Source organism: Corvus hawaiiensis, chromosome 6 (assembly GCF_020740725.1).
Source record: "Corvus hawaiiensis isolate bCorHaw1 chromosome 6, bCorHaw1.pri.cur, whole genome shotgun sequence".
In the NCBI taxonomy this organism is placed as follows: Eukaryota; Metazoa; Chordata; class Aves; order Passeriformes; family Corvidae; genus Corvus; species Corvus hawaiiensis.
In genome coordinates this window covers 63065093-63083458 of record NC_063218.1, presented here as the reverse complement: position 1 = coordinate 63083458, position 18366 = coordinate 63065093, and positions in this window count along the sequence as shown.

Here is an 18366-nt window from a genome sequence, read left to right as displayed (position 1 = left end):
ATTCACGCTATTAAAAAAAAAATAAACAAAAACCTTAAATTGTATTAAAAAAAAAAAAACCAACCAAAAAACAACAAAACAAATTCCAGCTGTCCCTATTTTCCCCTACTTTGTCCTCTCAAAATCCTCAGTATGTTCAAAGGCACGACCAAGTCTTTTCAGTTCTCGTCAGCATGTATTGATGAAACAGCTCCCTTAGATCTGATACCAAACCAAGAGATTAGGATGCCAGCTGCTTTTATCAGAGCCCTGACTCTGCAGACTTCACTCACATATAGCCCCATTTGGGCCACTTTCTAGTCCAAAACTCACTGATATCAGTGGGAAGTCCCTAAAACTCCAGTAAGCTTTAGAAAAAGTCCTTTGCTGAGAGGGGTGTTAAGGAGTTCAATCCGCATGGTCCTGTGTCCCAGAAAGAAATATCATAGAGGCTTTGATTATGGAGCATAATTATATCTACATGGAAAGAAATCAGCTATTAAAGAGGCTCTTCAGAATGACTGAAAATTACATCCAGATAGAGAAAAAGCAGAAATAAGTTACTTTTTTCCTTTTTCAACTAAGGAAAATGCTTCCGAAGTAAACTCAGAAGTTCCTGTATGTTGCCATCATCAGGTCAAGATAAAATATTTGTTCAGAAGATGTGCTTCAATCACCCTCAAGGACTCAGTGATATTTATGATACTTTTTTAATATAAGCTCAAACTAGGTGATCTAATTTCATTATCTATACTATAAATACCTTACACATTTTTAGATATGCTTTCAAAAATCACCCCATTGTGCTCAATATGATGAACTGATTTGTTTAGCAGCACTCCCTATCTGAAGGAAGAGAGGGTTCCCTTCTCCCTGTCTGATTCAGCCACTGGCCCTCATAACAGGACAGGTAACAAGCACAGATCAGTGGTTGTGGGTTTCAATCAGCAAAGTCCTTGCCAGGAACTGGACTGAAACTCTCTGCCTCACCTCACAGGCTGGCACACAGCACACGGACATGGGCTTTCAGTACTAACAACTCAGCCACAGGTAGGAATAAGCCAATTCTTATCTTGCACCAATGGCAGAGGAAAATGGAGTGTTACTCCTACGGGAAGGGATCTTTTCCTGCCACTATTCATAAGCACACAAAGCCCCCTGGGCTCTGCCAGTCCACCCCCATTCAGGCATTCAAAGTGAGCAGGGGTCAGGATCAGCAATCTGTAAATTACAGCAGATAAAATCCTGCAGGGTGCTGGCTCTGCAGCTTCTGGACTGTGAGTCTCAGGTGCTGCATCTTGATCTCTGCTTGCAGCTTGTCCACTCAAAGGGCTGAGTACACTAGTCCTTTTGCTGAAATAACCTCCAGGCTAGTTTGAAAAAAACTGTCAAAGAGAAGTTATCGTAAATTTATGGATAATCATACAACAAACAAAAGGGTATTTCTGTGCTTCTCTTGAGAACAACTTTTCAGATTATCCAAAAAGGTTTTTAAACTGTGTGGGGTTTTATAGGATATAAAAGGGGAATTCTTTATAGGGTTCTTGTGTTGTGTACTTACCTTACAGGGGTACAATTTGACATCATCAAAAATTGTCCCAGGAAAACTTTGACTTGTAACTCTCACACAACTTGACTCAAGGGGCTTTTTTAATCCAAGTTAGGTAAAGAGATTGGAAGAAAACAATACTTGGTTGTTTTCATTTCACTTTATCTCTACCCTGTAGATACAGAAATGGAAGAATCCCCTCTGGAAAGGCAACAGTGATCCTGGTGAAACAACACATTTGGCACACCGGCCTTTTGTTCCACACTTTGAAGGAGGACAGAGTTACCTGCTGCAGGTGCTAAATATTTCTGCTGTTACTGCTCTTGGGCCCAAGTCCCAGGGAGCCCTGCTAGGCAATTAACTGGACTGGTGAGAGTCTAAACCCTGGTTATCCTCAGGCTGGTATGAAAGGAGCACCAAAAGGAGGAACCAAAACAAACACCAGCTTGGAGAGAGAACAGAGCCTAAGAATGGAGTGGGAAATTCAGTGACATGAAGCCAGAGGAGGTCCAGCTTTGTGGCTATGCAGGGCTGCTCCAGCTGCTACCATGCACTGACTTCTCCGACCTGCCAAATGAACTTCCCTCCTTCTTAACATTTAATTCCAAAGATCTGCACAGGAGTGAATGAATGTTATGTTCAGTCCAGCCTGGGTTCTTTCCCTAGGCCCTACCTGTCTTCTAAACAAGCCACATATTAGACATGGTAGCAGGCCCTGCTGACTGATGTGAGTGATGAAATCAGAGCTTTGCTTGCTGCTACTGCTTGGATTTGTTTTACACAGTTTGGAAAAAAATTCACTAAATATGTTTGGATTGCAGGTCAGGCTGGGTAGCAGCAGTTCTTTATTTCTGTCCTGTGAGAAGATCTGGCTGAACAAGAAACTCACAGTAGGGATCAGTTGGCTGATATGGGCAACCGAGTTGCATTTGCTGCTTTCATTTAATTCGTCCCAAGCTATTTAGAAACTAATTCAGCCCCAGGAGGTTTATATTTTACAGCAAGCCAGGAAAGTTGTCTACAGTTTGTTGGTTGATGATCAAGGAAATTTCTTATTTAAAATGAAAAAAACAAAAAACAACACGAAACTAAAATAAAAGCCAGATTTTAAGATGACAGGTGGTACCTGCTCCTATAGCTGTGACTGACTTCCATTAGAAAGAAAGAAAATTACAGTAAGAGCTGAAAAACAAGCCTGAGGAATCCTCCCTTATTTCTCATGAAAATCCTAGGTGTTGGGCACGGTAAAGACATATTACCATAAATCAAAGCTAATGCCATGAGCCAGATGGTTCAAATTTGTGTACTAAGTGTTAGGCACTAACAGAGCACAACAGTCTGTTGTCTTTCCACAGGAGGGTTCTCAGTTTTGAGCAGCTAATTAGCCTAAAATTAATTAGGGCCAATCTGAACGTTTTTACACACACACATAAAAAAAAAAAAAAAAAAAATTGAATGTATGCAGAAACAGGCCAAAACCCCTGTCTGACTAGAGCAGCAATGGCACTGGGAACAGGCAGGAGGAAATTGTGTGAGGGAACAGAACAGAAAAGAGCCCGCACAGACAACTGCCACAGGCAGGTTAAGAGAGAGAAAGAAAGAAGAAAGAAAACAAATCTTTCGAGAAGAGAAACAGTCCATCTCCACAGTTTACTTGGGAAGCTGCTGCACCAAGGGTCAGCTTGTCACAGACTTGGCCCAGATGGTTGGGATAAATATTTTTATGCCATACTTTACATGATGCTTGTGTTTAACCTGGTCTGCTGTTACGGCTGTCCTTCAGAGACTTAGAGACACGGACACCGAATTCATGGATCCCAAAGGAGATGGCAAAGCACACGGCCCTGCTAGGAAGCTGGCAGTTCTGCTCCAGAGCAGCATTCCCTGGGAACTTTGCTGTAAAAATGCTGACACCTACCCCATTAGCCAGCAGACTTTCTGGATGACCCAGATACCAAATCCCACCCCATTTCCACTTCCTTCAGGCACACAAGACTTTTTTTTTTCCCCCCCCAGATTGGAGCCTCAGCTCTTAAATAACACACAAGCCAAAAAGTCCTGTTAAATGCAGAATTATATTTTGCTTCTTTTTTCTCCCAGTGAGCAAGCTTCATACACTCAGATGTGCTAGGCACTTTGGCAGGGCTGAGATCAGGGGCACTGCAATAATGTTTAATCCCATTACTAATGCTTATTTTAGAATCTGCTTGTCCTTAAAGACGTGATAGTGATCTTAATTATTGTCTCCAACATGTATTTGCCTGAAATAATTATTATACTTCATTCCTATAGAGACAATGAGATAAAACTCTAATTTCGTTTTATTGGCCCTTCTATCCATCAAGAAATTAGTTTCTTGTGAGAGCTTTGAAGTAGTCCCCTTCACGGATTAAACTCCTTGAAAGTACAAGAACAGAAGGGCGGGGTGTGGGGGAATTGAAATAATTTACATACCAGCAGACATGTAATGGGAATCAACAATGCAACCAGACCTACATGATGGTTGAGAGGAAAACGTTGAGACATGCTATTCAACATGAAAAAAAAAAAAGAAAAGGTCTGGTTAGCTGCAGCTTTTAGCTCAGGAGACAGCCAAGGGCTGCACTCCGGCAGAGGAAGCAAGCAGCAGAGAGGAGCTTCCCTAATCATATTTAAAAAAAAAACCAAAAAACATTTAAACAACAAAAACCCAGACCCAACAATCCCCCAAAACACCCATTACTGGATAAAAGAACATCAGATGCTTAACTGTCGCTTGGCTGTCTGCCAGGCAGGCTCCCAGCACCACTGTCAATACTGTATAATGTGTAGGAGTAAATAGCACAAGCTCTGCCAGAGCAGTGCCTAAGATTTGGTGTTAGATCTAAACAAGGTGTTCATTCCCCAAGATACAAAAAGTCTCGTGCGCTGAATTTCGTTACAAACAAAATTTCAGCCACCTTTTTTCAGAAGACAAGGTTGCAAACCTGACTGCTGAGATCATTCCTGTGTTTACTTCCAAACAAATACAGGCCAACTTTTATTTTTGGTAAACTTCAAACAAGATAAAAAAGAAAACCTATCCATTAAAGGGAAAACTTTGAGCACAAGAATTATTACTGTATGCAAGGATGAATTCCACACAATCCTCTGAGCTGCCTCCTGGGATCGAAGGAACGGTTTGGGCTGGTCCTGTAACATCTTCTGGAAAGCCAGTGCTTTCCCACAGAGAGCAATGGTATCCTAAGTTTTTAGGAACTTGATTGCAATGGGTGCTCAGCATCCTGCCCTGAGCTGACAGAGCAATTGCACATGCTCTGAAATTCAAGTTTATGAGTTATTCAACTGATCTAAACTTTAATCGTGCCTTTAACTCTTGAGTCTGACTGGAACCAGGAGTGCTGAGGGCCCTGCTGATCAGAAGATATACGGTTAGGATGCTTTAAATGTAGATTAGCACACCTTCAAAGAACCTGCCCCAAACCTTAGCATGTTCAGGATAAAGGTTTGGCAGTGCTGGGCTGTATGTAGCACATGTGATATACAAAGCAACCCTTCCTAGCCACCTGCCCATCGTGGATGTATCTATAAAACACTTATTTTCTTTTCCATATGCTGCATATTTAAATTTCTGTCTAATATCCACACAAACAGCTGTCATTCTTTTCAAGGCAAGGAGGTGGAGGCACAAGGACCATGCGTCACTTCTTCCTCCACACAGACTTTTGCTCTTTCTGCCTTCTGGCCTTAATGATTCCAAAATAAAGATCTCTCTGTCTGACAGCAAGCGGCTGCTCTTTTTAGTGAGCCTTCCCTGCCCTGATACTACTGTGCTGCAAGAAAAGTATATTCACTTCTTCCCAACACAACCTAGAAAGCCAAAACAGTGGGAAACCTCCTACTTGGTACCATGCCAAAGAGAGTTTTTGAAGAGAAAAATGGTGGTGTACAGACAATGGTACAGAAAAATCGTCAGAAAAAATCCTATATATGATTAGATTAGCACAAGAAATGCAATGCAAATGGTAATCACATGTATGTCACCGGTGCTAAATATAAATGTGTCAGGGGCCTCCCATGTGGAGAAAGTCCAGCTGATATTGATAAGATTTTATGCTTCAGTTGATGACTGAAAGGTTTCAGTCCAGCTTAAAGGTATGTGCTGACACCTTCACTGCAGTTTTTGTAAGGAAAGGTTCGTATCCTTTGTGAAAAGAATCTTAACCACGCAGACAGCAGAAGCCCAAGGTTCCATGCCCCACAGGTTTTACAGCCCTGGGAATGTTGTGCAGCAATTTTCTAAGCTGGCATTTTGCAGATCCTAAAGTTGCACACACAAGAGGAACATACAGTCCTCTGAAACTATCCAGTTCTTAAAAGTAAAGCATATGATAATAGAACTTCCTCTTTGCCGATTAATGTTCTTTAAAGCTCTCAGCACTGTTTAATCATGTGAATAAAAAGTACCGCTTCTGTTGCTGTGTGAAGAGCAAAAGGCTGACTTGTCTCTCAGCTCTCTGCCATTGATGGCTTTTATAATATCAATGCATAAAAAAATCACATCATTGCATTTAGGAAAAAAACCCAGCAATGCTGCTCAGGTGACAGAGGGGCCATGCTGGCTGTCTGCCAGGGCTCTGCCAGATCCACCATGGGCTGTGACTTCCTAGAGAAGCAGTTGTGTTGTCTTGCTAGGAAGTAACAAGTCATGCAGAATCCCATTCTCTATAATGCTGTTTCAGAAGAAGTGCCAAAATTGTTAAATTGATTGAACAATAGACAGAAAGGAGCAGAATTACATCAGGCACATTTCAAATCCCTCTGCAATCGCTGTTGGCAGCAGGCTTGCAGCTACAAGAGACTTTTGCCCTTACCGACATTCAGGGGCTTCAAATCTTATGAAAAAAAGGCAGAACCAGGGGATAAAACTTAAAAGGACCCATGGGATCAGAGCTGGTATCTTCTTTCCCTCAAATGATTGTGCTCACCTCTAAATTATGAAGCAAGGGCTCTGGGAGATGTCAGGTATAAAAAGAAGCCTGGCTCCATAGTTTGAGGAGACTCTTCCACCCATGCTGTGGGCTCTCCACCTGTGCCACGTTCTCAGGAGAGCAAAACCTCCCCCAGCATTTCAGCCACAGCCGATCACAGCTGGGCACCTTTGCCCAAACTGTTGCTCGTGTGTGCAGGTGCACCTCTGATCTGCTGTCCTGGACAGGGATGATGAACCTCTGCCATGGTTTAGGCGTAATGGAAGGGAGGAAAAACAGACACCTTAAACATTCCACTAAAATTAACACAAGACTTTCTTGGTACGTACCACCTCTCTTTTTTTATTTTTGGGGGTTTTTTTTGGTGCAGATATCTCAAGGGGCTGAAAGAACTTTCTTACTCACAGACAGACATATAAATTGCAAATGCAAAAGCTGGTCGTCCTCCCCATTCATTATGAGGAAAATACCTGTGCTGGTATGAATAACATCTGGTGTTGCAGTGCTGGGTTTACAGCAGTTCAGTCCCAGCCAAGCAAGTATGATAAGCAAAACTGTGGCAAACTGGTAATTTTGAAACTTAGGAAAACCCCAGCTAAGCCAAAGCATTGTCAATGATTTCCCTCATAGCCCATCTGGTACAGCCTGGGGAAATCCTATACAGTACCCATAGAAATATGTAAGGAGTAAACAGGAACGTTTGAGTGACTTCTTCCCTCCCCCATCCCACAGAGGCAGAAAAGGGAGTGGAAGTTCAGCACAGGCTTTTATTTCTGTGCTGTTACATAACTGTGCCTCACCTTTGCAGAATTCCTCCCGCTTCCAGCTCGATCAAACCCACAGGAGGCTGGGAAAGAGACAGGGAAAAGGTGTGTGCCTCGCTCAGGGCTACACAGCAAACCAATGGCAGAGGCAGGAGGAGAACTTGCAGGTCCCGGCAGAGCCGCTGCCGAACCCCTACGAGGCTCCACATTCCTGCCATTCTTCGCACATACTTTTCAAAACCTGAACTGCTGCTGCATCACAGGCTGACCATCCAGCTCAACGCACCACCTGCTTCCTCGTGATCCCTTCGCCATCCAGGGCGCACAGACAGGCACTGTCGCTCTTTCTTGCCTTGGTCTCAAGAGGATTTAAGATTTCTGGAAATCATGCCCATCACGCCCAGCATATTCACTGACCAGTGGTTTTTCTCTTTGGTAGCCTTCCCTAACCACAGGCCTCATTTAAGCATCACTGACTGAGTCTCCTATTCTTTAAAAATTCTGCAGTAGATTCCATTTACTAATACTAACAGGAAATCCCATGAATCTGCCTCATGCCCTTTCACTGACTTCACAAATCCAATTGATACAGATAGAGCCAATTTCTGAAACTGCAGCTGTCCACACTTACAAAGCTCTGACTGTTAGATAAGAAAGTGCCAGCTGGAACAAGAAGTTTCTCCTACTACTGGATGCCACACTCCCAGCCAAGCGGGCAGCTGTCAGCTTGGGTGGCAGCAGAGCTGCATAAATGGGAAACCCTTAGATCCAGTCCCTCGTGCTCACCCTAAAGCAATTGAACAGCCCCACAACAGGAAGAGGGAGGAAAGCTCAGTCCCAGAAGAATGCAGTTGCGCTTGTTTCCAATCCCCTCTCCATATTATTGCATCCCTCATGGGCCATAGGAGCTGGAGGCCGAGGAAGGTGCAGTATTTGGGACAAAAAGCTCTGTTGGCCCCTCTTTGGATCTAAGAAGGGCCATGGTCTCAGCCTCGAAAGAGAAGCTGAAGTTCTCCTCAAGTCTGAGCAGCATTCAGCACTTCACAGAGTTAACACGTGGCCTTGTGATGACTTTCACTCCTGGTTTTAAATCATGCATGAGTTTTAATTTGCCCTGTGATTACAGCTCCAAAGATATTCCAATAAACCAGCACTAAACTGGGAGGTGAGGGAATGGGCAGAGGGGCTGGCTCCACCATCCTCAGCCTGGATGTGTCCAAGGGGGAACATGGATCATCTCCCATCAGAGTATAATTGGACATGGATTTGCCCCTGATACCACGAGTGGGTTTTACCTGGGAAGAGGATTTCAGAGGACTGGAACAGGCGTTCAATTCCAGCAGAGGGGGGTCTAATCCTCTCTCCTCCACCATCACTCCGTGAGGTGGCTCCTAGGTGCCACCAAGTCTTTCTGCAGGCTACGGCTCTTGGTATCAGGAAAACTATTTAACAATCCCTTCATGAATCCCTATTCCACCTACCCTTGGTCCACTATGGGAATAAGCACAAACAGAATAAGAAAATCCATGTCATTAACAACACTCAACAGATGCCATCAGTGCCTTCCTAAAACATTCCTGTCTTAGAAGCAAAGGCACCTCCTGGCTCACTGCACATCCTCAGTGAACCCTTAGAAGTTACCAGAAACTACTTATTTCTTCTCTAAAGTAACACAGCTGCCTGTTGGAAAATGCCTATATGTCCATCCATTCTGTTTTGCAATTTCCCTATTTCTTAATCCTTAATCTATTTTTCTGGAGATGTTTCAGAGCCAATCTCTCTCCTCCCTCATCCCCCACATCAACCACTGACCGAGAATTTTTTAAAGGGTTTGTAAATCTTACCCTTTACATACAGACTTTCCTGAGATTTTTAATCTTTTTAACCTTCCTCCTAAATAAGGACCTTTCAAAAGCACTTTTTCTACTTGGTAAATCACATCAGTTGAGTACTTTCACAAAAATGAACAGGAATTCTTCAGTGCCTTCTGATAAGCTGGGAAGAACATTAAACCAGAAGCCTTTAATGACTTTGAATACTCCATGAGAAGCTCTAGTATCAGCATGAGGATAACTGATTTGATCGAATACAATACACAGATAGATAGACAGACAAACAAACATATGCATCATTGTATTTCAGAGATCTTAAGCCATAAGAAGAATGGGGCAGCACATCAATTTTTCAGCCCAGAATTCATAAAATAAATGAAAAGTCCATATATATATGTATATATATATACACACGCAGAGTTAAGCAAAAAAATTTGGTTTTAAAAAGTGAAATACTGCTTGTGTAGATAGTTTGGCACCCATAATTGCACATTCCTTTTGGTCTTCATCCTTACAGTCATCTTTACGGTGATTTCCTGAATGGGAAAAGGGTCTTCAGGAAAGAAAACCTAACAGAGAAAGAAACAAATAACTAAGCAGAAATTAAAGCCCAAGCAGTAAATACAACTTTCGGTGCTTTTTTTTAATGGAAGCTTTCTGTATGGATCCATGCAAGTTACATGTATGGAAAGCTGACTGTGGCTTTGTGGGCTTCTTAATATAAATATCCTGACATAAAAATTACTATTCTAGAAAGCTTTGTGGAAAGATTGGGAAAAATCTCCTCATACACAGACCTATGTAAACTGTTTAGTAACTAGGGAGAGTTTTCGGATGGAAGCCGCCCTCCCCACCCCCCCTTGCAGACTCCTGTCTCATTTTGTGAAACTGCTTTGCTGTCTTTCAGAGGGGGCAGCTGAGCAATCCGTTTCAGTGCCTCTCTTTCCCATGGAACAAATCCCCCCCAGCCCTCCTGCTGCATCCTGACAGTGATGGCAGGCCTTTCTTCGGCGAATTCTTTCAAAAATGCTGCAACTGCGACATTAGGAGAAACAATTAGGACTAAAGGGAGTTGCCTCTGTGTGCCAGATCTGCTTAATAACTCAATTAAATAAACAGAAATATAATTATAATGTAAATGTTTCCTTTCTTTAATTCCAAGGCATCCTTAGAGAGAGAACACTGCTGAAATGATAAAAAATTATTGAAAACCTTTTCAGTTCCTCCACACCTAAAAACAATTTTGCTGTCTTCCCATGCCTTCCCACTTGTAGTGTTTCACTTTTAAAATTTCAGAACCACCTATCAGACAGAGAAAAACGCATCCTTGGAAATGAATACCCCAGATAGTCAAAAGTGTTTATAACTGAAAAGGAACCATGAAGGAGTAAATTGCTCTGTAATTTATAACGGCCGATTTCCTTCCTCAAATTATTTTCATTCAGCAGTTTTCTCTGAGAACTTTAACAGTTTCAAATGTTTTTTTGAAAAAGTGCAAGACACACTCAGATCATGTTGTCTTTTGGCACGTACACAGCCACGTGCAGAGACGATGACCCTACCTTATGGCTTTACATTGAATGAACTCTGATGGCTTCAATACATTTACTCATGATTTGCATCAGTTCAGGCTTAAACTTACCATCAAAAAGGTTTTTCCCCATGTACTTACACTGGGAGATTTTCTTTGGTTTCCCCACCACCAAATTCTGGATGCAACCTGTTCCATCTAGCTATTTAGAAAGAACAATAACAATCTAAGCAGTGGCAGTGACACCATCCTGAAACAACAGCACACATGACAACACCCCAGATCAAGTATTATGAAAAATCCCTCTAATAAAACTCCTACTGCTGTCTAGATCTGACTCCAAATTACAGTGATCTTAGCTTCATCCTTTCTCTCTCAGAACTGCTAAAAGTCAGCGTGTAAATGTGCAAGCCCACATAATGCTGACCCCAGACCAGTACAAGCTTGAGTATCTTGGGGATTCTTCAGGCACATGCCTCCAAGAGTACCTGGACCTAAGCAAGACACTCAAAACTTTGCAGGCAACCAAGAAACCTGCAAGTCCCAGCTGCAATAATTATGGCCAAACCAGATTTTCTGGCAATGGCTTCCTTCAGTTCACAGTCTGGACCCATGTTTCCCATTTGACAGTCTCCATCCCACTCTTTTCCGTGTATGCACATGAGTTAACTTCTCATGCCACAAAACATGGGGTCATTTTCTGCCTGATGCCTCCTGTGACTGCCCCACATTTGGCCTCGTGGCCTCCTGCAGCAGCTCCACACACGTGCTCTGAAGGCTGTGCCAGCAGATGGTTATGCCATTAATAAATCTCCGCAGAATGCAAGACACAGGTGTGTGCTGTGCGTTTAGGAAGGAGAGCCGAAGATGACCTCATGCTGTACTATGGAAGGAGGATGTTAAAGAGTTCAGGCAGCCAATGCTGACAGAGAGACATGGACCTGTGCAACGGGGATTCTGCCTTCTTGCTTCCTCTGGGTTCCCACACGGAGGCACCTCAGCCCCAGCTGAAGTTCGATGGGCCCCACATGGAACCAAGCTGCAGGTTCGGGGGTTAGTTAGAGATTACACCCACACCAAAAAGGGGTATGGAAGAGAAGAAACAAAACTGGTTTAACTGTATTAGCTCCAGTGTTAATACAGGCCAGTAGTACACTTGTCTTTATGGCTGCAAATTGGTTTAAGATAAAAAAAAATCATAGAAAATGCCCTTCTTCACAATTCCCTGCTCCCAGTCATCTCCTTGTCTTCAGAAAGTGACCCTGGGCTTGCTGCCATTGTTGCTTACATCTTCCCCCTCATCAGACCTATTCTTGTTTCTACTTGGTGCTCTTGATTCCTTAAATATAAAAGTTTATATTTATCTATATAGTTATACACACATATTGCACTCAATTTCCTCAGGATATGACTCTTCCATGCTGCATAAACTTCCTTCCCTGGCCTTCTCCAGCTCTATCATTCTTTTTGCTACTGTCCAGGGTGCAGCTGTCAGGGGCAGGAAGCCCCTGGCCCTGCTGCTCGCACACAGATTGATCGAGGTCAGGAAAAGGGTAGCCAGTACCTGCTGCCTACCACCCTCCCAAACCCTTCACATCAAAACAAATGAGTCCCCAGATAGCCCCCATGAACTCTCAAATGCAGAAATAGACTGAGAAGTTGGTGTAGGGAGGTAAAACCCACCTCAGACAAGGACATGAGGTTATGGTCCTCCTAGAGATGGCCAAAGGCTGAGAAAGAGGCAGGGGAAGCTCAGGTGAGCACCCCAGAACATAAAAACCACAGTGGGTATTCATGGTGATGAGGTTTCTTGTATAAGGAAGCTTCAAGGGATAAAATGGATCTGCCTGAATATTGCAGTTGCAATACTATTTCAAATAATTAATTAAAAATGAGATTAGACAAGTAACTCATCTACGTTATTTATACAATGTGTTCAGCACTCCTAATTTCCAAGGAGTGGAATTCTAATTTGCAGACTCGGATTAGAAACAGGATTTAGTTTCTTTTCTTAATCAATTTTGCTTTCACTTTGAATAGAGAACTAGAGAATGTATAAAAGTGTCACAGAAGACTTAAAGCAAATGAAATTACATGAGTTCCCACTTATTCTGTCAATATGCAGATGAGAAAAAAAAAAATCATGGTTTTTTTCCTCCAGTCTCTAAAATGTCAGTTTTGGAGCCCTCTCGTAATGAGATTAGGAGAAACTGATGATGAAACTGTAAATGAAAGGGGAATTTTGTGAGAGGATTTGGATGGCTACACTGACTGCAGAGAGATTGAGCCACGGAGATCTCCATGAAATTCAAGAGAGTCACCTTAAATCTAAGTGCTCCTCAAAATGTTTCACATAAACAACCCATCTTGGTTACTGAAGGGCGAAAAATCACCATTCAGTAGGACTGAGTTTGCACTGTGAAAGGTGAACTGGAACTGAACTTTCTCACACTAAAGAAAACACTTACATCCTGCCTGGCCACTTTTAGAGAAAGAAGTCAGCCATGACATTTGGATGTAAAACCGAAATTCTTGAGTCAGGGGTTCTCTAATCCAAGGCCTTCATTGGAACCCATTTCTGCAGCTCACGTGGCAAACCTACCTCCGCAAGGATCTCCAAGGACAGATTCTGCATGGTGTCTTCAACTCCCTATCAATCTCAGGTGCAACCAATGGGAGTTAGAGACTTAGCACCCTGCAGGATTTGACCCAACTTCAGAAAATAAAGAACCAAAAGTATAAAACTACACTTAGCTGGATTTCCTTTTGCAGTTTCAAAACCCTAAGGAATGTGTCATTGAAGCAACAGGATAATTATTACAGCACGGAACTGTTAACAGCAAAAATGTCCTCTATTCCCCTCTGATGTTGAAAGAAGAATCATTAATTCAAAGGCATGCAAAAATTCATGGAATTTAAAACTCCAAGCAAATGTAGTCTAGTCTTGTCAGATACAGGGTGCCTTTTATAAGACATTTCCTAGCTTGCCCAACCACAGTGGAGCCCCCACAGCTTTTTCAGATCTTCTCTACAGAGCAGTTAGATTATCCTCAAATACAGCAAAATAATTAAACCACACCAATTAAAAGGGATGTGACTTCAAGCATTGCTCTCTATCAACTAACTCATTCCAAGCCAGGCAGAACCTAAAAGTAAAACACCCCAGAAAGTCAGCCATGTCCTGGGCTGCACCAAAAAAAAAGTGGTCAGCAGGTCAAGGGAGGTGGAACCTCCCTTTTACTCTGCTCTCATGAGACCCCAGCTGGATACAGCTCTGGGGCCTCCAGCATAAGAAAGACGTGGACCTGTTGGAGAAAGTCCAGAGGAGGCCCCAAAGGTGATCAGAGGGGTGAAGCATGTCTCCTATGAAGACAGGCTGAGAGAGCTGGAGTAGTCCAGCCTGGAGAAAAGAAGATTCCAGGAAGACCTCAGAGCCTCTTCTAGTACCTGAAGGACTACAAGAGAGTTGGAGAGGGACTTTTTACAAGGGCATGGAGTGACAGGACAAGGAGGAATGGCTTTAAACTGAGAGAGGGTGGGTTTAGATTACATACTAAGAAGAAATTCCCAACAGTGAGGGTGATGAGACATGGGAACAGGTTGCCCAGGAGAAGTTGTGGATGCCTCAAACATTCCTGAAAGTGTCCAAGGCCAAGTTGGATGAGCTTTGAGCAACCTGGTCTAGTGGAAGATGTCTCTACCCGCAGCAGCAGGGGGGAGTGGAACTTTAGATCTTTAAGGCCCCTTCCAAACCACACTATTCAACAAAATGTGTATTTTTCCTTTAGACGTAAGGTCAGACATATAATTATGAGACTGTTGCCCTATAATTAGCAGAACTTTCAGCAAACTAACTTAGTTTTCAAGATTTCTTGCACCCACTGAACTGGTACCTCTTCAGCAGCATCACAATGGGACAATGGCTGTTTGTGGTCGCACCAGGCTTTACCCTTCAGCCCTTATGGATACCCATCTTTCAAATGTTGCTGCAATTTCTAGTTTTTAGTATAATTTGTAACTTTTATAATTTTCAGTATGTGTATGATTTGCATTAGGAAAATGAGAACCATTGAAAGAGGGCTCCTTCTTTCCTAGAACATTCCATATTCAGCAAATAATAATATTACAAGTACTCTATTTCCATTAGGACAAACATTTTTGCAATTCGAGTTGCAAGTTTAGTGCTTGCCTTGTGATGATGATTTAGTCCCGTTAATTATGCCTTGGACCCTAGTTGGCTGTTAAGTTAATCTATTTCTCACCCTATGTGTCTGTCTAACTTCAGCCTTGCAAGGACAGCTGGTGAAAGAATGAGGTCTGAATGAGCTGCCTCAGCCACTGCTTAGCAGTGGGGTGTGAAGCTTAGCCCAGGCTGCCCCTCCAAATATTTATACTTCTCAGGAAGGATTTCCAGCTGTTGTTGTGCTCCACAGGCTTTGGTGACTGTAGCTCGGGCTTGCCTCATTGGTACACCCCTCATCGGTGTAAGCTGTGTACTGAGCTGACAGAAATTCAAGAGTTTAGCCCAGATTTGGTCTTATTTTCAGAAAGTGGCGTTGGAAGAGGTCAGTGAATTGGGGGGTTGGCACATTAAAAATGGCAGACAAGTATTTTTGACTTCCGTTCCTCAAAGACCAAGTTCTTTGGCACAGATATCCTTCCTGTCAATATTATGGACAAGACTGATATTCTGTACTTTTTTGTTCGGGATTTTTTTTAAGCTGCCCCTTCAAAGTTTCCTTTCTTTTCAGTTCAGGCCTGCAGATGCCATAGTTGCACTTACAAATTGGCTCACTGACCAAAGTCATGCAAGCACCATTTACCACAGGCTCGTTGTTGGACACCAGCCATGGCTACTGATTCTGAAGAGCACCTGATTCTCTCTAAGAGGCTCCTCCACTATTTCGTAATTAAATTTTCCACTAAATCTCACTAAATTTCCACTAGGCCTCACTAAACAGAACAACATGACGAGAATTAAGGTAATGCACAGCGTATGTATAGTGAAAGCACAAAACAACAGCAGAGCGCTCTCTAAGAGGTAGCCACAAATAAAGGACATGAATCATATTAGATATTAATTTGCTTTTACAACGTTTCTGTTCAAGGAACATTCGTGCTTGTGTCTCTTTGGTTAATTCTTTCTAACTCTCTGGCTTGCTCAGGAATCGTGTAGAGCACAAGTTGGCCCAAACCATGCCAGGGGCCATTCCAACATTGTGAGACCACAAGAGAACAGAAATACTGATCAGTGCTGTGCTGTTTCCTGGTAAATATAAACTCTGGGACCCGTTTTCCCCCTTAGAAAATGCATATCCTTTATTTACTCAGGTTGCTCCATTAAAGAAAATACACAGTTAAAAGGTTACTGGTAAAAATCACATGCATCAGCTTTTTCAAGAGCATTAGTGTTCAAGTTCATGTTGGAAGCCTGCTTGTGAAGGGATCTCCTCCTACAAATATCTCCAGTTACCACATTTTGATTCCCTCATGCATCAGACTAAGAGCAGGAGCCCAGTTCCTTTCAGCCAAAACAAAACTGGAAAGGCACAAATGCTCTCCAACCAACAGTGGTCATTGAGCCCTCAAATGAGATTCCCACCCGTGGCCAGTCCCGAGTCCAAAGCCTGCAGAGTGGACAGCTTGGACCTCAGCACCACCTGGTTGGTTCTGTAGATCTGTTCCTGTAATGTTGCACTACTCACCAACATGGATGAAGCCTCCATGTGCAGGATGCTCCCATTAAACCCTTTTAAAGGGATTTTAAGGCACTCAGGCCTTGGGGACTGCTGCCACCCATGAGAGCACTGTAACTGCACAGATAACTATATCAGACTCTAAGAGCTGGAAGTCATTTAGTCTCTCCAAGCGAGTGAAGGACCACTCTGGATGAAGTCTTTGGTGCCCTCTAGTCTGATTCCCTCTTCAGAACTGAGTAGGTTCAATTCCTCTGTCACTACAATTTGTTCCATGCTAGACCAAAAGGTTACTGCTGGTCTTCAGCAGAACTTCCCTGACTATAAATGAGCAAATTCCCCTGTTATCAGAGACAACTGCAACCCAGGCTGCAACCTCTGCACTTGGCCGGTTATAACTTACTCCAGCACTCTGTCTTGCAGAGAAAAGACAGATGACTTGCTAGTGGTCATTTATAAATAACCTCAGGACTGTACTTCAGTGATTCACACAATCAGTGTTGCCACCTATTATATTGTATATGATGGACAGTGTTTTGTGGGGGGTGAGGTGAGGGAGAGTTGCAAATACACCCGATGCTTCCAAGTTTATATGCCTTAAATTGACTTTAGATTTCCTCGGTTCTATAGCACATATTTTCAGAATGCTTGGATCTGATTCAGCTTGTCCCACTGAACAAAACAGTTTCACTGCTCTGAGACCAGAGGAACACAGTGGTGAATCAGGCCCTTTATTTGCCTCCAATGGCTCACTATCAGGCTTACTGCAAACTACCTATTGAAAGCATGACAGCCAGCACTATGCTCTATAGTGAGCATTTGGAGTATCATGCCCTAAGTATTGGCCATATGAAGAGGTCTTTTGTTCAGGAAAGCAAACTGTACAGTGTTTAGTAAGCCACACTCCAAATACAGGATCGATAAAGCACGGCTAAAATCAACTATTGCCTCAACAGGCATTCACAGATTTTCTCTGAATTAAGCACGCTTGAATCTTAGGGCCACAATGCCTTCACTCAGCTCTTTCACAGACAGTTCAAGCAGAAACAGAGTAGGCTGGGACCTGGTATAGGGCAATGCGCAAGAACTTGAGGCTCCGAGTGGGGAAGAAAAAAAAATAAGAGGAAAAAAAAAACCAAAATAAAAATAAACCATATGGAATCCACACTCAGATGCCTTTAAAACAACCACAAACATTCTTGCTGCCTCAAGCTGCAAATGTCGTGAAACAATTACTGGGCTGGGGGACTTCAAAGGTTCACTGAGAGCAGCAGTTTTATTTTTCAATCAAACACAGGAATAGGGCTTTTTTTCCTCCCTCCCTCTCTTGCTCTCCCCCTTTTTTTTTCTGAATGAAACAGCGCCCAGGCTTCCTGATTTCAAAAACCCTGTTCCGCTTCGCTTGACCACTCCATAACCTTAGGAGAAGCTCAAAAACTTCAAAACGAAACTGTGAGTCATACTGAATGAAAAAGACATTCTTATATTTCATTAAGATTGAAAACTGCTGCATTCCTTGTTTGTAAAATTTACATGAATGATCTTTAAGAGCTTGCAGCTGAATGCTGTGTAAAGCTTGAACTTCCATAAATTCTTGTTTACTTAATCATTGATTCTAGAAGGTGACTGACAGTCACTTGCAGGGGTTTGGAGATTCATAATTCACTGTGCATAGAAACAACTGGACTCCTTCTTGCCACTGGCTAACCTATTTATACTCCTCCTCCCCTCTTTTTGAAGCATCTATGCACTTTTATTTTGTGTTTTCATTTCAGAAAGGCAACAGTTTAACCTCAGTTTCCTTGCAGGAGCTTTTGCAGAGGCTGCAGTGTTGCTTACCTCAAGCATTGGCTCACTGGTGGAAGGAGCTGTGCTTAACATGGTGTTTTCAGATGCCTGAAAACACAGGGCATGTTTGGCAGAACAGATGTATGGCTGGCAGCCCCAGTTCTGCAGCATTTAAGGAGCACACCTCCCGCCACCAGGAGAATCCAGGCTGCTCCAACAGGCTGGATCCCAAGGGGTTCAAGTTGGCACTGACCCCT